General features: G+C 38.5%; 1 protein-coding gene across 1 annotated transcript in view; it reads left to right on the top strand.

The window, feature by feature from the left end:
• The first annotated feature begins 6702 nt into the window (after positions 1–6702).
• Positions 6703–27533, top strand: part of LOC138103741 (uncharacterized) — a 35612-nt gene continuing 14781 nt past the window's right edge. The window contains exon 1 of the mRNA XM_069002280.1: positions 6703–7045. The gene's annotated coding sequence lies outside the window, so the exon portion shown is untranslated. The remainder of the gene's footprint in view (positions 7046–27533) is intronic.

Genomic DNA, 27533 nt, shown 5'->3' with positions numbered 1-27533 from the left:
AGATTTTACATACCAGGTACTAAGTGTATACCAAGGCTTTATAAATAGTTTTTCAATAGCATACCACATTTTAAAAGTCATAATATTAACTGAATTGTTCTCTGTGGACAAATTCAGTGAAATTAAACTTCCATCCTTCCTCCTCTCCTCAAGTCTTTTATTTCTATCATTGATGACTTTCAGACAAATAACCTTGGTGCTGTTTCAGCAAGGGACGCCCTAAAAATCAGGAGGGATGTGAAACACCATGTGCCTCTCTCATAACCAGAAATAATATCTAAAGTACATGAGCACTTTCCACCTTTCCAGTCTAATGAAAAATTTTCTGGCAGAAGAAAGCAATTGTATGTAGTTACACATTTACATGCATATATGATTTTTGGTCACACGTAAGTACACATGTGTGTGTTACAAGTACATACACATATATACAAGCATGTGGCCACAACCTCATCTGCTATAAATTACTGACTTCAATAGGAATGCATTGCTTCACTTTGTCTGCTGATTTGGTCCCATGTATGTGCCTCTATACATGCTTGCATTCCAAAGTAAGACACATTCTACATTCTAAAACTATTTTAGGTCTGGCTGAAATCCAAGTCTGGTATAACAGGAATTTTGCAGTACATTTTATACAGCATTTTATTATCTTTAGTTTTTCAGTAAATCACTTAATATGGGAAAGTATTTATACTACTGTAATGCATTAAATACTTGGTGAAAAATATTATGGAAATGTAAGTGATATAATGGGTTAAAATTAGTATTCTGTGCTTAAAAGTGGTCATGTTGTCTAGTAAGTTTTTCAGGAATCGATAACTGCATCATGTATCATGCATTGTTGACTAAGTGCCAAAAGAATATGCAAAACTACTATTTTTTACATGGCTTTTAAACACAGCTAGATTACCAGTGTTTTACAAGAGCTGAGTATTCACTTTGATAGAAAGTGATAATTTCAATTTATTGCTAATAGCCAGTCTATTTTCTTCCTCCTGAAACAAGAATGAATTTTTTTTGACTAGTGAAGGATGATTATTCATCCCAGTGGAACTGTGAAAAAACTTACAAAGGAACTCTTATTTTTTTTTTCCAAATTCTAATCACAAGCACTACTTGCCTATTCAACAAAATCTTATACTTAGGTAAATCAATCACTAATCATTCCATAGAACTAATTAGAGCTGAAAAAACCTAGGCAATAAAAAAAAATCTACTAAAGTTAAGATATTAAAAAAAACCCATATCTTTGTTGTTTCCTTTTCATGCTTTCTGTTCAAATCAAATGTAGGTGTGTTCACTGGCAGGAACGTTGTAGGAAAACAGTGCATTAAGTGAAAACTGAACAATGTCCATGGAAAAAGAATTCTAAAGGTGTTTAAACTAGAAGCCTAATTTTAAACATATAATTTAATTTACCCTCCAAGAAAAGTCCATGTCTTTCCCCCCAACCCTGGCTCTCTTCCATTGCTCTTTTGTTGCTATTCTTACACTGATCCCTACATTGTGCTGGTAAAGGATTTGTAAAGTAACAAGTTTGGGAGCCTGAATCAACTGAAAACAACAGTAAACAGAGGGGAACAAGAGGAATTTTTAGCTGATTAGTTTATCAATATGGTTTTCTATAAGGCTGTGCAGTTAGTTGTATTGTGATGGCACAATACAGAAGCAGGGCTCATGAACAAGTACTTGGCAGAAGAGATGGGATGGCTGTTTGGTAATAATTCTGCTTTAAATGAATATCAAGTAGTAACTGCAGAGTTGCTCTCATTCTACCAACAAAAATACATATCACTGGCTTCATCATAACTATTTTTACAACTAAATTGTAGAATATTCTGAGTTGAAAGGGACCCAAGAGGTCCATTGACCTCTTAAGGGAATGGCCCGTAACAGGAATCAAACCCACAACCTTGGTACTATTAACACCACGCTGTAATCAGCTGAGCCAATTTCATAACTAACCATTGCTGAAAATTGGAATACCCTTTAGAGCAATCACATTGAGATCAGGCTGTAGCAGTAATTCCTATACCTGTGACCCATGGATCTGAGATCTGAGAATTTGCTTATGATTTCCAGAGAACTGATTTGAAATGCTACATTTCCCCCTGTAATACATTAAATGAATACACTGCTGGTACCCAGATAGAGTACAAATATCAGGAGTGTTGGCAACCTGCTCTCCATGCGTAAAGTGTCTAGCACTCACAGTGTACTAATCTGGAAGATTTAGTAGAAAGACATAAAAACATTGGTTCTAGGTATGCCCTGTCACACTGCCTGATATTTTTCTTCCATGTAGAGGTGAAAAAGTACAGTATGTGCATGTAGGGTTTTAATGATAACATCTACCTCAGGGCTGACAGTCTCCACCAGAAAACCAAGCTAGACTGCTGCTGATGGTCTTGTCTTGAGTGTGCCAATGCTATCTATCCAGTCCTTGGAACAGTTAAAAGCGAACTGTAGCATGAGAGAGAGATGCTTTCACTTAAAGTCAATTTAAAAAAAGAGAAGCTATTTGCAGAAGTGGCAAAGGAAGAAATTTGTCATTTTCTCACTCCCACTTACACACAATTATTTGTATGAATAGTCCCATTGAAATAAAAGTTACTGTTTGTGTGTTAACCCATTCACCATTCAAATAATTTCATGTTGCAAGTGTTTTTAAGAAAAATCAGGTTTTCCTGAAAGCAGGTCCTCAAAGGGAAAGAATATTCAGCCAAACATGTTAGGTATATTTCTCCCTAAATTCTAAGAAAATAAAGGAATTTTGTGTTTATACCACCAATGTTATTATCTGCTATGTGTGGTAGTTTTTTGTCTTCAGATTTACATTTCTAAATTCATTATGTTAAAATTCCCTTCTTCTCCAATTCCTTAATTTCTACCCCACCAATAAACAGATTTACCACATTCTTGTATTCATCTCATCTATCACTCCCTATTACCCAAAAGCAGAGCTAGGTGTTTAATTCTTCTAGTTGTGCTGACAAGCTGCAGTCGAAAGAGTTGCAGTATAGGTTTCAGGAAGAGGCAATCCATCCTTTATCCTCAGTCAGTCCATATCTTCCCAGACAAATGGGGAAAACATTTTTTCAAAGAGCTGCCATGTGATGGTCATTAAGATAATCACAAGGTCAACTCTCCCCTTGTTGCCTCAAGAAGAGCCATCTAGCATGTTATATAGGTAACACCACCCAAAATCAGGGCAAGCCTGTAGAAGCTTATGTTTCTCCCTTCCTAATTAAAATGCTACAGACAAGTGCTTAAAATAGTTTAAAAAGATGCAACAGAGTCTACTCAATTTGTTCTGTTACTTAAAGCCAACTCTGGAATAAAAATTTAGTAATTTTGGTTTAAAACGTAGTCAAAAAATGTACTTTACTACTGAGATGTTCATCTGAGCCAATGTGATAATTGCTGTGGCATGTTTAAGTCTAATACTAAGTGACCAGTGCTTCAAAGATTCTTCAGAGGAATAATTTTTAAAATCTAGAGTTCTAGGATAATCTGTCCACTCTTTTTCCACTCTTCTGTATACCTTCCTACCTACCTTTCTTATACCTGCCAGTTTTATCATAAACAGGTCTAACTGTTTCCAGTCCCTTTTCATATGAGCAGTTTTCTTCAGGCTGATCTTTCAGTTCTCTTTAGCTGTCTCTAAAGTCCTTTTCTTTGAGAGACCATTCCTGAGGTAGTGTGACCCACATTAGTTACTATACCCCATAAATTTGCACCTTGTCATTGTCATGTTTTCTACATCACTTGTTACCCCATTCTTCCTTTAGTAGAAAAGATTAGTACCACCCACCCAAACAAGGAAGTGTGACAGAGCACTATTTTGTAAGGGAAAACACCATGGAGAACTCAAGGTATGACAGAAAACTGTATGAAACCCACAGCCTACAAGATATAAACACACTAACTTCTAGCTGTGAGCAGTATAGAATCTTTTAGTTCTGCTGGCAGCATGGGCAGGACAAGAAAACAGACATGGGCAGTAAAATGTCATCTATAAATGAGTACACTGATCTGAAGTCCTAACTGTGTGCACATGCTGAATGTAAGCCAAGCCATGGCATGAGAGCTTGTGTCTTCTCTATTTGCTGTGAGATTTTCATGACAAGACAGTTGATAGTAACCCAGTCAAGGAAAGAAGAATTTGATGAGCACAGATTCTCTTCTTATGAAAAAGGGAAAAAACCCCAAAAACCCTTCAGCCTGAAAAGCATGAAAGCCTGAAATCACATTATACCTCAGGCTTTCCAAAGTGAGAGCCGCCAACATTATTGTCACTGACAGAGCCTGACTGAGGAGGAGAATTTTTGGCAGAGAACAAGATCTTGCCTCCCATTTCCACTGCTCAAAGCAGTGGTGTCAATATTTCAAGAGCCGGTGTCCATCCAAAAAAAGAAAATCCATTGCAAAATAAAAGCATTGATCCAGGAGCCTGTAAAGGTAGAAGTAAACAATGAAACTATCAATAAAAGATTCTGACCTGAAAGGAGTATTTAACCTGGAGGTAAATGATACTGTTTTTACATTGCGCAAGGACAATATTTGAATGTCTATCTTTTCCAGGAAGGGTCCACGCTTTGTTCCATGTTTGCTAAGTTTGTTGCACAACAGAACCCATTCAAAGGCACAGAAGTAAGACAGTAACTTATGTACAGAGCAACTGTGGCAAGACCTCTTCAAGACCTACAGTTGTCTCAGTCTCTCTTGAACTACCATCTTAAAACCATTTCTCAATAGGCACTCCTGTCTTTCTGGTGCAGTTGTCAGTAGACCTTATTTAGCACTTCCACAATGCTGTGATTTCCAAACCTGCATTCTCTGCAGATTCCTCTTCTTCATGGTGCTGAAGAGCATTGAAACCCATAAAGCAGGAGCCAGACCTATAAACAGCCAAGGCCAGTTCAGTCATGCTATGGCTGTTCAGGAGCAGCCAGGACCATTCCTGCAGGCAATCTTTCACCATGTCAGGCCATGGAGGGAAGAGAGGAGTGAGGAAGTATCTGCCTAACTGGGGGAGGAGAAGATGGAAATTTTATGTTGAGTACAAGGTATGATGAAACTCAGATGTCACTTAACTTGAATGAAAGTAATGGCAGAGGCATCATGGGGTCCTTGGGGAGCTCCAGTTATTGCCCTACAGGGCCTTCAGTGGGAAACAGCTTGTTCTGCTCACCATGAGGCACAGAGGTGAGAGGAGTGACTATCAGACCAGTAGTTCAGCCTCTTTGAGGGAGCAGGGCAAAGCCTCTGAAGCTGGAGGCTTGGCAGCATTTTCTGAGTCAGCATGCCCAGCTGATGACATTTACCCGGCTGCTGGTCCAGCTCTAAAGCACTGCTGAATTTATCCAAAATGTAAATCACCAAGCTGGACAAAAATATGTAAGCTCCAAATATCTCCCAGAGTCACAAGGCTAGCACCAAGCTCTGGGAGTGTGAGAGAGGGCAGGGGCATGGAGGACAGAAAAGGGTTTAGTTAAGAGGATTGAAAGAAACAGGGAGAGAAGGACAGAAAAACAGGTGAAAGTGGATCAGAATAGGAAAGATGTTGAGCAAATGGGGAAAATAATGAAAAGTATGAGCAAGGTAGAAATACTGGTAATAAGGCAGTGTCAGAGTCAGAAAAGAAAGAGATTTAAGTGATAGGTGTCAGGTTTTGGAGAATAATGTAAACTTTTTATGTTTACAGTGTGAAATCACAGCATCTCACTCAGAGGATAACAAAAATATATGATTGTTGCACCAAAGGTAAGAAAAAGGAAGGAAAAGTATAAAGCAAGGCCAGAATTATTTTCTTCTAAAATTCTGCATTGATCTAAATGTTACACTTCCTAGCGAGACATCTTTGGAGCATTATTCTTAATTAAAATTGCAAATATTTTAACTATACTTCATAATATATAAAAACTTATTAATCTAATAGATATATATTAACTATTACTGTTATTATCATTAAGGATATACATCACATTCATAGCTCACTTGCACAGTGCTGAAACACAGGTAAGTCAGCCTGAGCTGATGCCATTTAACCAATGAGACACCAGCATCAGGACTCTTCTATCAGAAGTTAACTGCATTGTCTCTGTTGTGGGAATGGCTGTGGCTTAAGCAGAGAACCTCTGCTTTCCCACGGAGGAGGCAAGCATGGCATGTGTGGTCTCAGCCTGAAGAATTACAAAGCAAGCCAATGAGAGACTGCATCACCCAACCAAGACTATTCAGTGCCTCGTACAGGGACACGGTGCCTCCAGTTTGTCTCCTTGTAATACTATCTCAATAGCCAGGTAAACATAGCTCACAGCAGGCAGCTGCTTACACCAGTCTGCTGTTCTCCAAAGTACAACTGAGATGGAATTTTAAACAACATAGCTAAAACGCATTATTTCTGATATGATATAATTACTAAAATTACAATACAACTCAACAGTTTTCTCAAAATATGCCTAGAGAATAACACAGTATGGTACTACCATGCACTAGGAATCATACTGCAAGGGTGTGAGAGACTGGAATGTTAATGGTTAACGACTCAAAACAATCGACCATTTGCAGAGGCAGTAGGGTGCGTTGCTGCAGCGGGATTTGCACCCACAAGGTTACATAATATTTTTTGTCCTGCCAAAGTCCTCCTTTATGTGACTGACTCAGTCCTAATACTTCGGGGAAGGTATTGGGACATTCCTTCTGATGGGGCATAATTGGCTCAAGTACACTGATGTGAGAGGCAGCTGTCATGTCTTGGAAGGTGTCATATACCATTAAAGACCCTCAATGTTCCCCCAGACTAATTTCTGGGGGCTTCCATAGGAGGGCTGTCATGTTCCACAGTGTTGCATCAGACAGTGTAAAGCTGCCCCCACCAGGGAAGATGATTGGGTGCTCCCACCTGAACCTGGATGTATATAACCCATTGAACTCTATGTTCTGTGAGCTTCCCCCAAGACTGATGGATTAAGACTGTGACCGTCGCTTCAAGCAAGGGACATCTAAACTACAACAACCAAGTCTTGTCACTGGATCCGTAAGTGGCGATATCTTTCTATTCTTTTCTTTCCCTTTCTTTTCCTTGTATAATTTCTTAAGTGATATTTTCATGCTTTTATATTGCTATATTACTATAGATAATAATAACCAAAACAGCTACATACCTGCTTTCAATTGCAGCCAAGTAATTTTAAAATAAACCCTACATATATACATTTATAAACGCAGATCACTGAGTGTCATTTTACTCTAACCCACCCCAAGGGATATATTAACAAAAGCCTGGGTTACTCTCACCTTCTGGGGCAGGTTATAACAAACAGGTAACCTGGGAATGGTCCTATTATAGAAAGAAAAAAATATTAGCTCAGTTCTTCACTCAAATATCTGGTCTGTCACTGGCTTACATTTATTTAAAGGTTACATCAGAGGTGAGAAGGGGGAGGCAGTAATCTCAGATTGAGAAAAGCTGCCAAAACTGAACTACTGAAGCAAATGCCAGGCCAGGCAGTGTGCCAGTTCACTTATCCTTACTAGCCACCTGCAGGCTGTATTATCAAAGCCCCTGAAGTTTATTATTGCAGTTTATTATCCCTTCATTATGATATAGAAAAAAAGGCATTAATGTAAAAACAATTTTGACAATAAGTTTCTCTCTCATACTTGTCAGTGGAATCCGTTAATGTTTGCATAGGAACAGGATGTGGGACAAATTTTTTATCTATCATATGCTACAGATTTTATCTCTAGCCAGATGCTCATGCATATACGTAACTTCTCTTTGTTACCACTGGGGAAAAAAAATTTCCCTGAGAAACAGGCAAAGTAAAAGAGGCATCTCATCAGGTAAATATTAAATAATTGCATCCTAGGAGGGGAAAGTACCACCATTGATTTCATTGGAATTGCACCAAAACAGCTCACTTGCATGCTGGTCTCAGCAGATAAGGAAAGGTCTCACAAGACAATGACATGTATATAATACTATCAAAGCAAGTCATTCATATTAATATCCTTCAAATTTTGAAACAGAACTCAAGATAGTAGTTATCAACTACTGCCTTTCCCCAGACAGAACGGCATTTTTTGAATCACATCCTATGGCACTGAGTGGGTATTTCTAATAGTCAAATGATCTTCTGAAAAACTGTATCTTGAAGATTTTCTCAAATTACAATATTCAAATGCAAGAAAGCATGTGACTCCATGTAGTTTGTTTGTTCTTATTTTAAATTCAGGTTTTTTTGCATTAAAGCCAAGGGATCAGACATCCCATATTTTATGGGATTATTTATTCTTTCATCAGATGGGTTGATATCATCTCTAGCACTGATTTAGTACTGTTATAGCTGTAAGACTCTGAGAATATTATTAGCACAACGAGTTCTGTAAGGAAAAATCGTATCTGTTATGTAGACTAACTGACATGTTTGGGAAAAAAACCCACAACAACAGACCAGCTGCAGATAGATCTGTCTTCCAAAAGGGCTCATCTGTTATTCTCACTACATCAGCCACTCTATTGAAAGACAAAAGTTCCCCTCCAAACTTTGCCTACTGTCACTTGTAATTTAAACTCTGGGAGTCTAAATTTCTTTCTTTTGGCAAAGAGAAGAAAGAGTCAGAGAGGAGGATATAAAGGCAAAAACAATCAGATTGGTAAATATTGGTTTCCCTCAACTGGGGCATAAGCATTTTCCTTTTTCTCCTGTTTTTAGGGCTACTTAGGATCCAATCCTTGGTTGTTTTTTCCACTCAAAATGAAGCTTTCCTCAATAGTAGTATGAGGGACAGAGCACTAGAGAATACTTAAAACAGGTGGCCCAAACTCTGAGCTCCTAGTGAAAAAAAGAAACTGGAGCCCAGAAGAAGCCCAACATCAATGTCCTTTTAAGCTTTTTTTTATATTTCTGTGCTACTCTTCATTGTTTAAGGGTTGATATCATGACTGTAGCTAGGTAAAACAAAATAATGAGTGCTAAGTGTTGTTGACCGGGAGTGTGACTAGCTCAGGAAGTCACTTGTATCGAATACTCTGTCCCCTGTTACAATCTCCTCCAGACAGAAGAACGTTGTTAACACCTGCCTTCTAATAAAAAAGACAAAGACATAAAAGGTTTTTCTCCAAGAAGTTAAAAGCAACAGTAACAGAAGGCAAAGCAAAGAACCTCACTTGACTGCAATGAGATGGGATAATACACCCAGGATCTACTGTTTTGAGAAAGCTGTCTTCACAAGGAAATTTTCATTGTAATGATGAAAGTTGGCTTAGCCTGAGGGTTACTAATCTTTGGATGCATAAAGTATTTACTGAAGCTGGACAATTCTAAGTACATTTTCTTGCTCTTTGTCATGTGTGTGTTTGTTTGTGGGGTTTTTGTCTGGTTGGTTTGGTTTTTTTGTTTGTTTTTTTCTTAAATTTGTTTTTTTGGTTGGGTTTTTTATTATTTTCTTTTTGATTTTTGTTTGGTTTTGTTTTTTGCTTGTAGCAAAAATACACAGTTATTACAGTAAACAAAAAAAAAGTCTTCAGAACATCATTTGATGGTACCTATTTGCAAGATTCATTGTGATTTTTTTTATGATAATAGAGATTTTAAAGGTATAAACAGCATGGTCCAAGTTAATCTCTGCTGTAAAAGGACACAGCTCCATCAGCCTCAGCTGCCATTTGACCATGAGTGAATTCTCCATTAGATCTCATTTAGCAAAAATGGAGTTCTGCTTCAAGTTTTACTGACGTGCTTATAGAGAGAGACCTAAACAAATATTTTGAATATATACTTTTATATATTATCAACAAATGCCTCTTCTTGTTAATTTTGTCAGCCAGACAGTACTTAAAGCTCACTTTCACAGGGATATGTGTATTTGCAGGTCAGCTTCATCAAACATTCATTGTTCAATACAGTGATAGCTGGTAGCAGGCGTACATACTCTTCCCTTGTTTGGTTTTCTGATAGAACCTGTCAAGTACTGGTTGTCTGTATCTGAATTTGTCACCCTCTCAGCAAGGTTATAGCTTTTCTTACCATCAAATCAAACAAAAAAGAAAAATTATACAAACTCTAATGTTAATTTTTAACCTCAACTAGAAATGCAAAACCATGGGGTTTTAATCAAAATAACCGTTAACAAAGAGGTGGAGTTCATTTTTGTTTCTTCACTCAAACAGACTTTAAAATCATGCCCCTAGGAGCAGTTGTTGATCCCTTCACTAGCAATAAAGCAAACACTCACCATAGAAGGTGTTATATACTCAGGGATGCCAAGGAATGATCAAGTATTTCTGGCTTGTCAAGTGTATCTGTACAGCAGGACCGATCAGTCAGTGGGTTATTGAGCAGCAACCATTCAGTATAGGCAGGGTCAGTTTTGCACAGATTTGGAGACTCTGCCTGCATTTCAGCCCCCAGGACTGAGTACATTATGCACTTGCTAAGTGTGGAGAGTTTCCACTGAGTTAAATACTGGTGTATTAGTGACTCAGGAGCAAGCACATCGAAACCTGGGGCAGGGTGACACACATTGTGTATACTTAGAAAACTTCTCATACAGAGAGAGCAAGAGAAATGTGACCTGTTTGAGACAATCTACTCTGTCTTGACAGAGACCCCTGCTATCCAATGCAGCTCAGATGTGATGAGGAGGGTGACACCACCACAAGTAAACTTGCCAAATGAGATGTGCATTTTCAAGTGCAATATAAATTCCCAATTTGATCCTACATGTAGTATAAAGATAGCACTAGTTATAACAGCGGCCTAAAGTACTGAAAAAAACACCACCTATAATAAAACCAAGAGATCCAATTTAAAAGATTTTTAAATGCCTAAAGCTCTCACAAGTGTCTCAGGAAATTTAACAAGTGCTGAAATTCCTCTGACATCACAAAGAAGTACGTACATAGGCAGTCTGTATGTTTTTGTATATTGTGTGTGGCAATTTTTTCCTTTCTCAAGACAACTTGATAATATTTCAGTACAGGACTTCTCTCTGTTTCTCTATAAACATTCATCCCACAATGACTAACAAAAGTAGAACCAAAGATAGAATAAGCAGAACACCAAGAAAAGAAGCACAGTATGATACAGACAAGTTCAAATTGCAGTTCTCTTGAGGATAATCTTAGAAAAATATTATTCAATGTACTTCTTAATCCATGCTTAGGAAAAAAAGAAGACATTTATATAGTTTAATCAACATGACAAGAAGAAATGGAAAATATATAGTAGTACTACAAGACCAACAATCCATTTTACATAAAAAATGTATGAGAAAAACATCTTTCACACTCCTGTACTTTGAAAAAGATAAAAACCACACAGTCTTGCTAATAAATAAAAAAATAAATAAATAAAAATAGATAGATAGAAATCTAGATAGATAGATAGATAGATGTGTATGTGTAAATATATATATGGATACAATTGATACAAAGTCTGGTTGCAGAGAAACTTAGCTTCACTATCCTAGTTCAAGTGAGTATTTAAAGCCCAGGAGTGAAGAATTTTTTTCCTAAGATTGAAACTAGACACAGGCTTAAGTACCTTATTAAATGGAGACATCTGTTCTCCTCAACGTAAGACTACAAAGAGAACGTTACCCTTTGTTTTGTGAAATGACCCAGACACAAGAGGAAAACCCATTGTCTCTTGAAGTCCCATAATTTCACTCTGTATTCAGGCACTTTGACAATTTCCTTGAAAAGTCGTTCAGTTTTTATTCTTGATCTTGAACAGCTACAGGTCACATTCTGCTTTCAATTACTTCATTGCCATTGTCTTCTTGAACTACTTGAACAACTATTTTCCTAAGTGTTACCTAAAACTTCAGGATACACTAGTGAAAAGTATGAAAATAAAGGCACACTAAACTTTGAAATCTCCACAAAGTACCGTATCGTCAGACCTTTGTTCAAAATTATGTTTCAAAACCTAAATGTAATGCTCCCACTGAACGCCTGCAAAATCCCAATTACTGCCTCAGGTTTGAATAGCAGCTCTGTTGCAGCTATTGTTGAAAGGAGCTCAGTTGCATCCTGAGAGGCAAGGACGACTTTCGAGACACCGACGTGTGTGCCATAAAACCACTCTCCCATGTACTCTGCTTTATGCATGGAAACAAATGTATTCATGTTTGATCTCTTCAAGAGCGAGTCTGGTCTCTGCAGAGAAAGAAAAGGATTTCACTTCCTGCAAGGGAGACTTAAAAGCAGAATAGGTGGGTTTCACAGGGTCTGAACCACATTTTATTTTTGAGCGTTCCCTGCTCCAGCTAGAGTTAGATTGTGATAAGAACTGACTGTGCCACCAAAGCATTTTCCTGACCTACAAATTACCCCTGGTTTAAGAGCTGGTGTATCCTACACTGCAAGACATTCTGACGGGAAGTGTGCCTACAAGAGACATCCAGGCATTTTTACAAACTCTTTAGGCTTCTGGTGTCTTGTGGTATCATATGTGAACAATCAAATCAGTTCTGATTTGAACGCTGTCACTTGGATTAGGGTTTATCTATCGCATGGTAGCACTGAGTTAGCAGGCCGCAGAGATGAATAGAAGTACTGATTGCTGAACTGACAGCCTTGAAGATGAGTAGCATTATTTTATCACATCCTTCTTTGCAGCATGTGCCAGTGGGTTTTAGCTGTCACATTTTTTAAAATTATCAAGCCTCAGAATAAGAAATAGGGCTGGTTCCTTAGTGCATAAGAGTCCCCTTCTCTCCTTCTGATCCTACCAAGGCTTCTGGCTTTTATTTTGTGAAATTGTGTACCTATAGGTTAATTTGAATAAACAAAAGACTTTTTTCTGCAAACCACAACATATGTGGCTACTAATTCTGTGTCTGTTTAGTGTCCTGCTTTCCAGTGCATCTCTTGTTGCCAATATGTTATGAAAGAGATAAATCACAGCAGAAATATTTAAACTCATTTCTGAAGGTAAAAGCTCTGTGTGTTTTTAAGCCACCTTACTCATCACACCTATTAAGGACCATTAGTTAGACACATTTGGATGGCAATGCAGTCTCTCACATTCCCTCCAGCAGCTTGCTGGCCAAGCCTATGTCATGTGCAGTTGTCATTTTCTCATTCAGGTGTTTTCCCTGATACATCTACCTGCCTTCTGCCTCCACGTCTCAGTCTCTGAAGACTGCTTTTGATAGTGTTATGAGGGGCTACAAAAAGTTGCCAGAAAGCTGAGACTCCTAACTGAATGACAAGTGCCCACTGGATCCTCTGGAGTTTGAGCCTCATCAGGACAAGGAGAGGAGAAGGCCACGATCAGTATCAGCAAGCAGTTAGACCCAGTGATGACACACCCTGTCCCATCCTATAAGTCTACCCTCTTCCCATGGTGGAATACTAACCCTATTCCAGCTGAAAGAGCTCCACTTCCCTGGTGGATGTGGGACTGGGCTGGTGATAAAAAAGGGCTGCAGCAGTTTGGTGTCACAGCCCTGTGCTGCACCATGCCAAGGGGAACAGGCACATTCAGGTGCCCTCCAGCTGGGTGCATGACCCATTGCTCTGCTCCCCTGGAACAGTGCAATGAGGCACAGGGACTGAGGCATGGAAAACCCCTTGTGGCCCTCAGCTCAGCCCTCTGCCCAGTCTAATTAGTCAGATCGATGGTGTGTTAAATCTGAAAACGTCAGGCTGCACAGAAAGGATCTATTAAATTAGTCAAGCAATTTTCATGGATGTGTGATGCCATTCCATTTGCTGTCACCTCATTCAGCATACAGTAACTCACACCAAACCCATTCCTGTCGAAGTACACACCAAGGCTGAAACATCTAAATCCCTTTTCCTGCTGAAGATATAAGTAACAAGACAGCATTCTTTTGCAAACACACAATTCTAGGTTTTCTAAAAAGTTTGTGACATACTCTTCCTTCAGTTACTGCTCTGCAATAGTAAGAAGCACACTCTCCTGAAATAGCAAGAAGCATACCCTCCTGACATTGGAATTAAAGAGGCCTCAAGGAAAAACAAACAAAATGAAAACAAAACGAAAAATCAGTGGAACCCAGCCTCTGCAGAGTTAGACCTTGAGTACTTACTTTCATCACTTCCTAAGAGCAGTACCCAAACATTCAACACCCCAAAACATAAAAACTGAGTGGCTAATTACTTCATTTATCATGATTTCATTTTCTGTAGAAAGCAATTTAATTCTTATCCTTCCTAATAAAAGAAGTATTTTATCATCTCTCTCAGCCGCCCTGAGTTAGACTGCACAGATGCCGCCATGACAGTAGATCAAATGTCATGATATTTCTTACCTGAAAAGGCATTACAGCTGCAGATATCAGGAACTGCGCTCACATTAAAATAGATTCTTTTAGCATTTGTTCTCAAAAAGATAGCATTCTAAAAGATCCTGTCATTTTTGGAAGCTTCTTAGGATTAGATCTTACAATGTGGGTAATGATTAATAGAAAACACTCAAAAAGAAAATCTTTTCGATGGGGGAAGGGAAAAAAAAACACCACAAAGCCATTTACCTTTTAAGGAGAGAAGAAATGCCTAGACAAGGGATTTAACATGCTTTTGCAAAGAAGAAGTCTCCTCACAAAGAGGAAATAATTTAGTCAATGTAGGAAAAGCAGTTTTTAGATTCATTGTCATAATTCTGCACTGCAGAGTCTTACAATTTACAGTGGGACAAAGGGAAGCACTGTTTCTTTTGGGCTCATGTTGAATGAAAGTTTAAAATAGGAAATGCTGATACACAGTGAGAAAGCTGAAAAATTCTACTAGAGTGTGACACAATCTTATTGCAAATCAATTTAGTGGATTGCTGTCACCTATTTTCTTTTGATTTAAAACTAGAAACAGTAGTATTTCAACCTATTTCTTAAAGTCTTGGGCATATTTTAGTATGAGGAAAGACTCCGAGTTGCTGAGGAATATGTAAACATTTGATAAACTAGTGTTTTCATGAGACTGTGTTTGGATGGGAATTATACATTTTTCTCTTTGAAAATACTTTATGACATAATTTCACAAAATAAAATAAAAGAAATCCGAAAAAGTGCAAAAAGGAGTAATTCACAGAGGTGGAAGAAAACAAGAACAAACATAAACTAGATCATGATTTCAGATGACAGGAAGAGGTTTAAGAGCTTTCTGAAGGTCTGTTCCCATCTATGCAGAGGTGTATGAGGTTGGCTAGATCCTGTATAATGGATGCTGGAGAATGGTACTGTGCTGGGTAAGAGTTAACATCCAAATAAACAAAGACAGCAAAGATCAAGATGGAAAAAGAATAGAAGATTACAATAATGGAGGAAAAGAGAGACAAGGAAAATGAGACCTTTACAGATCTAAGTCTCCAAGGGTCTAGAAATTACCTCCCCTGTACAAAGAACATAAGGATTCAGGGTGGGAAACAGAGGGATCTCCCTCCCAGGGATTCAAAGCATGAAGCCCCCCATACCAGTTCTTTCTTCAAAGCCACATGACCTGATAAGGACTGGGTTTACTACTTAAGAGTGAATTCCTTTTCAAAAATAAGGAGAGGCAAAAATTAAATTTGAGATAAGCTTAAAAACTATGTCCCATGTGTTCCTGGTCCTCAGGACCAGGACTCTGATGTGGATGCATCTCTTTTAGATGGGGCATACGACAAAAAAGATAAGCTTAAAACTGCAGGAAGTGGAAGGAAAAAATCTACTTAATCTGCCTGATTAATTTTTAATGAAGGCTTACAAGTTCAAGGACAGTATCATAAGAAGCTGGTTTCAAAGAAGACTATTTTAAACCTGAAGCATTCAAACTGATTTGCAGTGAGACTCTGCTGAGAAGGTGCCAAGACAGCTGAGAGGGCTGCAATCACACCTGGAATGAGCATGTGTCTGTGTGGCAAGGGGAAGGCTGGTCACTTGGGGGGGCCACGGAGTGGGAGCAAGGAGACTTTTTGGAAGTCATCACAAATGGTGGAAGTAAAGGTGAGGGGACACCACAGGCCTGGGAAGGCAGCAGTTTCCCTACTGAGCTTTCCAACAAACAGCAGAAGCCCTTGCTATGCAGGGCAGTGAATCCTTGCAATGCAGGGCAGTGAATCACAGAGACCATCAGCCCCTGCCCCAGTTGCAGGGGGCTCCCTGGGAAAACACATGCTCAAATACCTTACTGCTCTGAGGCCCCGATGCTCAGCAACTCTCTTGGGAGGAAAATTGTACTTATCTTGCAGAACTGTTATGTTCTCCCTGTGATAATAGATCACTACTTCTTATAGTCCAGATAAAATTATTTTTCAGTGTTGAAAGAGGAATTACCTGTTTAAGACATGTGCCATTTTCTGAATAATAAAATCTGTACATGACATATGTATGTGGACACAAAAATGCTTTGGCCCTTACAAAACCTGAAAATAATTTCAACATTATTACTTTTTGCTTTATTTTCAAACTCTGAAATCACTTTGATTTATTTTATCTGAGATCTCACTTTCTAAAGCAGAGTTCTAAAGTCTAAAATGTATATGTTTACAAGAGAGCATAAATTTAAAATAGCCTAGGACCTGATATTCATACCTAGAGTGAAATATTTTCTTCCTTTTTTATCCTGAAAAAAAAAAATCTTATCCAGATTAACTCTCAATGTAGAAAATATTAACCTGGAGAAAATTTTTATGCAGGCAAGTTATAAATCCTTGGAAATATTACAGTAGCAAACCACACTGACCTTTAGCTCTAGGATTGCAAATGGTAATGCTATAATAATTGTTGTATGTCCTTTTATTGTGTGACTCCCCACTCCCCCAGCCTACTAAGAAATGGGAAATGATGGCCTTTAGCAGTCCTTTAAATTGAAGGTAGAGGGATGCCTTAAGATTATTCCCATTTATATATAACCATGTAGTACTATTATTATTTATATCTTGCTACGGGCACTTGGAATGCAGCTGTTCCTGTGGGTAGCCTTGTAAAGGAAGGTGCTATGTGTTTTGAGCAAGAATTAAATCTGTGCAGGTGATGATGATGCCATATAAATGCCTTCCTTTCATACTTTTGGGAATTAACACTGCAGTCTCTGAAGAGAGGAGGATTCCTTGTAGCATTCAGCAGTATGAGAAACAAGCAAGATTTAATGATGGAGATGGACATTTATATATGAATACTATAAATACTCACCATTGCAATAATTAATGCAAGATGAGAAATGACTAATCAGGAAATAAGGCTGGATGTTTGGTGTTTAAAACATTCTCTAGCCAAAGTGTTTGGACAAGATCTTGATTGCCTCCTATTGGCACAGTGTTGGGATGGATCTCTTTCCCTTTTCTGCAGAGACTGGTATAAGGACTTGGGATGAAGTGGGCATGAGAGCTGACTGGCACAACAAATTCTCCTGTCCTAATGATTTTCCAGAGACTGAAACTGCTAAAGATCAAAGATGCAGTGCAAGTTTGCCAAAGTCAATGAACTAAAAGAAAATTACAAGACCTTGGGATATGTTTTGTTTGATTTTAAATATTTTAATATATATTTTTATACATGTTGCTACCAAATTTGAACCAGACAGATACTGAATTCAGTAAGCTTTTCTCCTTCTTTTGAGAAGACATATATCCAAGAGGCATAACCTGTTTCTTTATGCAGGGGTAAGATTAACATATAAAATGTATAAATGTATAAACTGTATAATGTGTAAAATAAAACTATTGAGCTATTTTAGTACTTTTCCTGTCATGCATTCAGGATCCTCTAAAGTTGTCACCAGCTACTGTTTCATTTAATTCCCTAGCCTTCAGGGTAATGTAAGAAAATTGAAGAGATTAGAAGCTCTCTCTTTCCTGTTCAATGCATTTGTGTTGCAGTAAATTGGTACCAACCTTCAATCTCATGGTCAGGGCTCTCCAGGGTCCTTCCACTGATATGACAGAGCAGTCAGCTTGATAAATGGTGCACAACCCCTTCAGTGCAATGGAGAAAGCTTACCTCCCCATCTCTGCAGTTGTCTCTCCCACACTGGAGTGAGAGGAAACAATTAGCCATCTTATTGCACTAAGGAAAGCCACTGTTCTGTTTATGTTGTCTGCGCTAATTAGAAGATACATTTTTTCCCCCTTGACTAATTATTTCATGGGCAGTGGCAAACACAGACTATGAAAGAAACTGGAGGGAAGGCAGAATACTTAGCTTGGAAAATTATTAACAATAGATAACCTTAAATAAAACATATTCACTAAAGAGGCAGCTCAGTAAAGTAGTTAACTATACACTTAACTTTAAGTTTAGGAGCCATTGGTGATGAAGTAGGGGGACTGTGCAGTGTTACATTATGCCCTTACTTGATCACCTTGTTGAATTGCAGCTAATAGATACTGAATTAACACAGCCACTAATGTAAGCACTGCATTAAAGTGCATTAGCAAAACATTTAAGCAAATACTTCACTCCTATTCTGGTTCATTCTGGTTCAGCAGTTCTCTAGCACTCACTTCCCTGAACTGGGCACACTTAAACACTGAAAAAGGGCCATCTTGATCCTTTTCACTGTGTGCAAAAATATAAGGGGAAGATGGAGGGTAATGAAAGGCCCTTACAAGTCGGACTTTCAGATTCTTGTTTTACAAGAAACTTGGCCTTAAATAGACAGCCATGTATGTGTTTGTGTGCACACCACCATATTTCAGTTCGCTCGTGCAGGCAGCTGATATGAAAGGACATAATGTAAAATTTATAATAGATGGTTGTCTAGAGGATTTAAATAAACAAGCCAACAAGCCTTAAAGCATTATTGACAGGACATAAACATGCAGAGGATAAATTTGCTGTGGGACAATAAATAAAGGATCATTTCCAGTAAATGATATATTTATTAATTAATTAATTACAAATCATACCTGTTGAAGATCGAGCAGTATATGTCTTAAGTTTGATGCAATTCCCTATTAAAAATCTGTAACAACTTTATCCAAAATAACACACAGCATTAAATAATGCTATTAAGCAGGCTAGATGTGCACTAAAATCAGTCATTTACTAAACAGTCCATGAAAAGTGACTGAAAATATTTGGGAAGTGTGCTGTTGAGGGGTTAATATTAGCTTGTTCTCAAACTGGGTACACTGCAGATTTCAAAACATATCAGGTGTTGCACACCACAGTAATATTTTATATTCCTGCCTATTCTAAACCCAAGAAGAACTGACCTGCCATTTCACTTCAAATTGAAAGCTGATCACCTTCTCCTATCTGTCCCTTTGGCATAGGCATAGGACTGGGAGAACAGCGTGTGATACACGCCAAACAGCAAATAGTAGTTGCTGGTAAATCCAGTGGGGTGAAGTAAGGACAAAAGGAACAATTTCATCTCTGAAATTCCTTGCCTTATTGCATTTGCCAGAGTATTAGGGCTAGATGTTCAAAGCAGTGTGTGCAGTCAGTTGCCTGTAGCCACTCTTAGGGAATACAGTTGATTTTCAAATTGCTGATAATAGATTGTTGGTGCAAAACACATGCCATGCAAGATACAAAAGGAGCTGGAGAAATCTTAGAACTGTGGTTGGAGTTGTAATCTACTTTTCTAAAAATGCATGTTACCTGTCCCAAGCTTACAAGGAAAGCATGGTGGGTTGACTCTAGAGAACAACTGAGCACCCACATATCTGCAGGATCAAGACACAACAGAAAGAGGGTGAGTGAGCCCATGGACCAAGTTAAAAGACAGTTTAACAGGTGAAGCAAAAGCTGTACATGCAAGCAAAACAAAGGAATTTGTTTACTACTTGCCATGGGTAGACAGGTGCCCAGCCACTCCCTGGAAAGTAGAGACCGAGCACACATAACAGCTAACTGGGAAGACAAACACCAGAACAGATGTCTTTTTTGTCTTCTCCCTCCCCTTGAACTTTTGTTGCTGAACATGACAAATTATGGTATAAAGTATCACTTCTGTCAGATTTGGTCAGCTCTCATGGCTGTGCCTTGTCTCAATTTCTTGACCTTCCCAAACCTGCTCAATTTGGGAACAGAGGGCAAAAAATAGAGGACCTTGAAGCTGTTCAGGTAATTTTTTAGCAACAGACAAAACATTGGTGTATCAACACTGTTTTACCAAAAAAGGAAATAAAGAACCAGCACATTATGGGTTACCATACAGAATATTAGCTCTATCTCAGCCAGACCCAGAACAGACAGCAAGAGAGCTGACACCCACCAACAGTGTCTTTCAATCAAGTTGTCACCAAAACTGCAGGAAAAACTCTCCAACAGCATCTTTTCAGTGTTAGAGAATCAAAGCATTACCTTTATCCTGGCCAGTATGTGCTACAGAAATAATTTCATTGACACATGCCTGGCTTTTGCAGTGAAAATCATTCCATCACACATGGTTCTTTACCAGGCTTTTCACATATTTATAGAGAAAAACCCCCAAAAATTCTTGTACATTGGTCTTAAATGACACAGTTCTTAGTATTCAATCACCTGTTGGTTATTGATCCCTTTGCCTCTGATGCTAATTTGGTCCTCATTCTTTGGTTCTCTTATCAATCTTTTCCCAGACCAGGTGTGTCAGACCTCTCCAGGGGCTGATATTGGGGGTAATATTCATTAATGTTGGCTTATCTCCCATGTATCTTCTGTCTACTCCCAATCTGTAGCCCATTGGGCCTTACCAAATGAACAGAGTCTTTTAAAGAGAAACTTCAATTCCCCTGCCCCCGGGCAAAGGAGAACAAACCCCTGCCTAAAGTTACATAATTTTTTTTTAAAGTCGTATCATTTCCAACAAAGTCAGCCCTTGTCCCTGGGACAGAACCTTCCACAGATTATAGGAACCAACATTTGTGTGGACAAATCCAGTTCATCACCTGATATATCTGATTCCTTTTCATTTTTATTGAGGAAAATCAATCTCCTTGGAAACTTGCATTGATTATGACAACATTTATGACAACTTGCGCTGATTATGACAACAACATCCTCTCTTCTGGGCTCTGCTAACAACTGGGGCCATGCTGCCTCAGAAGTATGGGTCAGGAAAAGGGCTTGTGTGAGGTGGTGACTCTCACAAGCAAGTACTTTCAGTCTGGTTAAGATCAAGGACTGAATCTTTGACATCTTTTATAAACAGCAAACATGAACTAAGATAGTACTGAAGGAAAAGCAGTAGAAGATTTGCATCACTGATACTTAAATCTCACCTGTAATTCCCTTGTTACCACAAAGAGATTTGGAGAAACCATTTGAGTATGTTTCTGACTGAAAATCATGACTGAATTTTATTTTTTTCTCTATATGTGACCCCGTTTGGAAATTCATAAACCTTGTGACATTAGGGAATAAATAAGATATTTGCATTAGAAGAGAAAAATTGCATAAAAATTTGAATTAGGATCACTCATGAATAGGGATCACTCATGTCTCTACTCAGATGTTTAAAGACCACTGTTCTTCATTATTTCTAAAACTGAGTTCTGCAAATGGTAGGTGATTTGGGATTGGCAGTTTAAGAGAATTCTAAAATTGGCATAAGGGACACAGGCACTGTCTCAAAATCCTGAAGAGCATCCCCAAATTTCTTCTAAAACAAGATGGTAGCATGCAAACGTATTACTGAACAAGCTTATAATTTTTTAAAGTATTATTGGTGAGTTCATATTCATTGTTTTCTTAGCAAAAAGCTAACAAAAAATTTTTTTGCCTACTGCTGTTTTTTCTCACTGCCCTTACACATCATGGCATTTAGCCTGTTCAACATTCACACAGTAAACAAGCAACTCCTCTGAGTGCCATGAAGTCTTCTCAAGGCATTTCATCAAACATTTATTTCCAGTGGAGCCAATGGACACTTATTCACTGTTGATCCTGAAATACAAGTTCCAGAAAAAATGTTGGTAGATTGAGTAAAACGTGCAGACTTGTAAACTAGCACGGCATATTTTCTTTCTCCAGTGTCAGGTCACCATGGGTGTCTTATTCAATGCCGAATAGTTGCTGCAGTTCTATACTACCAGTGTAATAACTCATGACCTGAGTAATAAAGAACTCATTAAACCTATTTCCTGCTTTTCCTTTACACATAGACCTCCCAGCAGTTTAAGCCATACGTAATGAGTCCAAGTATTTTAAGGGATAGTGTTAAAATTATCTACCACTCTTTTGTATCTGAAATCACCCTTTTATTTTCCTCCACTACATTGCTAGCATAACTAGGAAACAATATATTTACCTAATTACATGTTATTTATTAGGCAGCAAGCAAAAAAGCCATTCAAAGACAAATCCCTGTAGTTATTCATGGAGCTACTTTGGATGACAAAGATATAGTAAACCGAGCAATCTTTCATTGTATTTACTGCACACTCTTTGTACTAATGAACAATAACAGGCTTTACTTAAATAATGGCTTCTGTTCTGAGTTGTGGTAAATGTTATGCAGACCATAGTCATCAAAAGCACGTCAAAACCATGGATGACCTTTATTTCTTTGGCTTGCACTTGAGGAATTTGGGTGGCTGGTGAATAGCAATGATTTAAAGGGCTTAATAAACATAATGTAAAATAATTAGTGTCTTTAAAAAAACAACATGCATAATGTACTAGTGGCAGCTCAGCCCCTGAGAAACAAACAGTGAAGATGTTAGCAATTTATTTTTATAACCCTTACCTTTCAAGGAGCCTATGCATGCTCTTTGCTTTCAATTTGAGACAGGCTTTCTCTGTGTTGTTAAGCATGCATTAAATCTGCACCACAGTGGTAAGAAAACTTCCCATTAACTTCACTCATCGCTTGGAGTTAATGAAGGCTCTAAAGCAAAAGAAGTAGATTTGAATATGAATTCACAGAAAGAATGAAATAGGCAAAAATTAAGAGAAGAAGAGGGCTTTGGACTTGACTGTTTTAGGTTAGGTTTTATGTGCTTTTTGGAAAAGAAACTGAAATCCTTTCTTCTTTCTCTCACATAGAAATCATACACGTGATATGAAAACACCCTCTTTCTGCTGCTGCATATTTATGCTTCAAAGAAGCTGACTCAGGACAAGACAGTATAAGAGTATCCCTGAGTGTCATGGCCTGAGTCGTCTCCCAAGAACAGTGCTCAAACAGCCTTTTATGAACTAGATATTAGAGAACGTGGTCTCCAACAGACCTGGTAGAATACTCTTCTTGAGCATTGGCTCAGAACTCTAGTTGTCTTTAAGTTGCTCCAGGTACTACCTGGCAAAAATATACTAAGAATGTATACTGGATAAGACCTTTCATGTGGGATAGATAAGATACTGCAGTGAAATATGCAGGTGTTTAATGTTACCAAGCTTTGAGAATCCTGCACGACCACAAGAGAAAAATAAAAGAAACTTGGCAGAAAATTGCTGGGAGGAATTAATGATTTCCATGGTTGTACAACATCTGTGCAAACACCGAGGACCTACATTTTGAAGTCAGCTACACCAATGGCAATTAACAAACCCTCAGGTTCTTTTTTGAAATTAAGTAGAGGGCAGCATTTGGCATGAATAACATTTGCTGACCCAGCTCAAAATAAGGACCCTCACCAGTCTGGTACCCAGCTTTTGGTGACAGATATTTCAAATAATTGTACTTCTTTCATCCTAATTCTCCTTAAGCATTCTTAAATGAAGAATTCTCTAATGTCCATTAGCAAAAGAAAGCTCCAACTAACTCTTTCAATGAGCCTTCCTCTAACTTACTAAAACCAACATTATGTTTTTATTTTTAGAAGAGTTGAGTAAAAATAACAAGCTGTTTCTAACATTTCAAAAAGAGTGTCCTGTAAATGTAGTCCAGTAAATTCAGTCTAAGAAGTTTATTCCTTATCTGTCTCTTGTCTTTTGTGACTTAAATTGAGCAAATCAAATTAATTTATAAGTACAAATTTCTGTGTCTAATTCTTTTAGAAACACATACATATATTTGCAGAAGAGAATGAACCATAAAATGATAAAATGGTTAGGGTTAGAAGTGACCTTAAAGATCACACAGTCCCTGCTGTGGACAGGTATACCACTCACTAGGTCAGGCTGCTCAGGGCCCCATACAACCTTGCCTTGAACAGTTCCAGCAATGGGGCAGTACCTCCACCTTCTCCCTATCCATAATTAGTGCTTGCCACTTGTGTTCATCAGTGTGGTTGGTCTTCCTGTTATAGCTGATATACCTGCAGAAGCCTTTATTATTAATCTTGTCAAGTTAATCCTCAGCCACGCTTTGATCTTCTTCACCCCATCCCTACACAACCGGATTGTGTCCCTATATTCTTCCCAGGTTACCTGCCTCTACTTATACTGACTGTGTGTTTGCATCTTGCCCTTCAGTCTGACCAGAATTTCTTGATTCATCCATGTCAGTCTCTTGACATCCTTTTCTGTCATTCTACATGTGAGAAATGAGAGCTGTAGTGCTCTGTGAAAAGTGTCATTAAAGATCTGCCAGTTCTGTTCTGCTTTCTTGTTCCAGAAGGCAGTTTCCCAGAAGGCCCTATAGATTAACTGCTCCTAAAATTCAGAGTCCTGATCCATATTCCTCAGGTTTGCAAACTCTACCCATATGTGATCACTGCAGCTCAGGCTGCCTCTTGATGTTCCCAGTTAGTTTGTTTACATTGGTGATAATCAGGTCCAGTAACACATCATTCCTTGTGGTAGAGTTATCTGTTACCTGCCTCCGGAAATTATCCTCCATGCATTCCAGGAGTCTCCTGGGTTGCCTGAAGCTTGCCTCTATATTGTATTGGGTTTACTGCTGTGACAATTATGCTAACATTTTAGCATGAAGATTGTAAATGGGTAAATTCTGTTTTTAAGGCCCCAAAGATTCACTGGATGAGACTCTTAAAAGGACTTATGGTTTTCACTTGTACCCTGAGTTAGATGCAAGGAGAAATACTGACAAAATATTCCCAGGAGGTCAAAGAACAAAAAACTTTACTGACAACCTTCAGAAAAGCAGAGAACTTTGGCAAAAGTGTAGAGCAGCATTCAATCAACATAAAACATTTCGCAAAGAATTAACTTAGCCTATTCAATGTAGCAAACTCCAAGCCCACCCGATATTAAGTTACTCAAAATTCCAGGAAGAGGGAATTAGAAGAAGAAGAAGGAAAGAGGAAGAGAGAAAGGGAGAAAATATATAAAAAGAACAAATATAGCTACCACTCCTGGTTCCAGCAGTGTTCAGCTGGTAGAATTTCCAAGAGGAGGTAGGGTCAGGACATGTGCTTGCCACAGGCTTTGATTTACATACCCTTTGGCCTTCCTGGGCCCATCCCCCAGGTGGGACTTCAGGCCATTTGGCCACTGCAAGGCCAGACTGGGGCTCCAGGGGTGGGGTGTGGGCAGTGCCTCCAGTGTGCCAGGGACTGGTGGCCGCTGCGGGGCTGGGATACAGGCCCGGGCTGGGCTGTGCGGGGCAGGGCCTCGCCTCACCAGGGCACGGCCCGGCCTGCGCCTTCCCCTCACACACACACCCCAAATGTTCCAGCCAGCACTCCTCACAGTCTCTCACACTCTGTAACCCAGACTGCACAACTATCCAATTCTATGATCAGAGAGAAAGAAGAGAAAAATAAAAGGTTGATTAATACAATGTCACAGATTTTACAGTTTAACACAGGAGTTTGGGTTGACATGCTTTCAGCCTTTTTGGTAGCGGGAAATATCTCACTGATGAAGACCATGTCACCAGAACTGATGACATAAAGTGCAATTATTCCATACAGTGATCACATTAACATGATATGCTAGTCATCTCTAAGCAACCCGTAGTCATCTATATAATTTCTTGTGTCACCTTAGCAGAAGACCTCATCTTGAGTTTGTCTGAAACACACTTGCTGTCTCAGTCTGCTAATGTTGCAGAGGCTGTAAGCATCAGAGTGCCATGCTTGCAAGAGAATTGTTCTCTTCTGAGATTCCAAACATATAAACAAGATATTCAGTCCAAAACTGTCTTGCCCTACAAGCTAAAGTAATTTTGTTCACCCTTTAAATGTTAGGGTAGTCCTTCATCTAGGTCAATGGTAATGAATTATGCTATACAAATATATTTGCCTTCATTGCTTTGTACCAGTAATTAGGGCCAAAAAATGCCCACCCCTCTTCCTCCTGACCTAATAAATATAAAAAATGAGGTGAATTCATGCAGACAGAAAGTGTTAGCTGGACTAACAATGTGCCTGTTAGATGAACTATACTGCGTTCTATGTATTTACCACGTGTTCCATTTTAACAGCGTTATAGTAAAATGTTATCTAAAGTAACGTAATTCCCCTGATCTGTTCTTCTGCAAGCCAGCTTGGAAGTTAGGTACCTGCCATATAAACTGCCAAATTTGTTGCTTTATATACAAGGCAAATGGATCATCATTAGAAGAAAACCAAGTAGCAGTGCTAAGTCTCCTTCACCTTTCACCCTGTAGAAGGGGTGTGTTCTCAAGAGTAAGGGTGAGTGCACCCACAGGACAAAAAGGAAGCCTATACCATGATAAATGGCAGGGAAGATAGGCCATTGATATCCAGCATGATGAATGATTAATGCTTGTGAACACAAAGAGTTACGACTAGGTCCCAAGCATAATGATGAAAAAGCCTGCATTGCTTTAACATGTGAAAAAGCATATAGCCACATTCAATTATTGAAAATGAACAATGAGACATATATACCACCTAAACTTGTATGAAGCTTCTTAGAGGAGTAAATGCTCAGAAAAAGCATTGCTTATGAGCTAAAGAATTTAGTAAATATGTAATTACTAACTTATTCCTTGCTGCTAACATATAAGCCAACTGCATCATCATGTATCCAATAATTCTCCATTGAAATAGTGAATAAATAACTCTGACAAATGCTGCCATCATGTAATTGGTATAATGAGTTTCAATGGGGCTGAGGTTCTGAGAGTGATTCCTAACTGGAGTAGATTAAGAATAAATCATGGAATCATTAAGTCTGAGATCACTGAGATGGGAGTCTGACATGAATTTTGTGGACAATTGTTAGAACAGAACTGCTGAAAATAAGAAATTCCCTCAAAGATCAACCAAGAGATAAATAAAATGTTATAGATCAGATGCGAAGCATCTTACAAGCTGCTTTAGAAATAATAAAAGTACGAACTGCCACCTGAAATTAAAACTACAAAAGGTCTTGTTAGTTATTGCTTTCATTTGTTCTGCCAGGTTTTAAAGGATGTTCAGAAATAAAGTGTTAGGATAAGCTTGTGCTCTCAGGGACAAGCAGGACAGCTTCTTCTTTCAAGGTTCAGCTCTGTTGTTACACAGCTTGTGCTTAAGAAACTCTGAGCTGAAAAACGGCCATTCTTCTCTCTTTACAGTTCTGTTTCCTTGCTGACTGCATTTTTATCCATTTGGCTGGATTGGGAGGCAAGTACATTTCTGTAGAAGTAATCCAGCAAGTGTTTGATATAATAAGTTCAAGGCTCCTTTTGTCATAAAGTAAGACGTAACAAAAACCCTACAAACATCCCAATTCTGTCCCAAATTCAGCACCACACAAATGGATAATACTTGTGAAATTTACGA

The sequence above is a fragment of the Aphelocoma coerulescens genome, assembly GCF_041296385.1.
Source record: "Aphelocoma coerulescens isolate FSJ_1873_10779 chromosome Z unlocalized genomic scaffold, UR_Acoe_1.0 ChrZ, whole genome shotgun sequence".
Lineage (NCBI taxonomy): Eukaryota > Metazoa > Chordata > Aves > Passeriformes > Corvidae > Aphelocoma > Aphelocoma coerulescens.
This window is presented reverse-complemented; position numbering and strand designations above follow the sequence as displayed.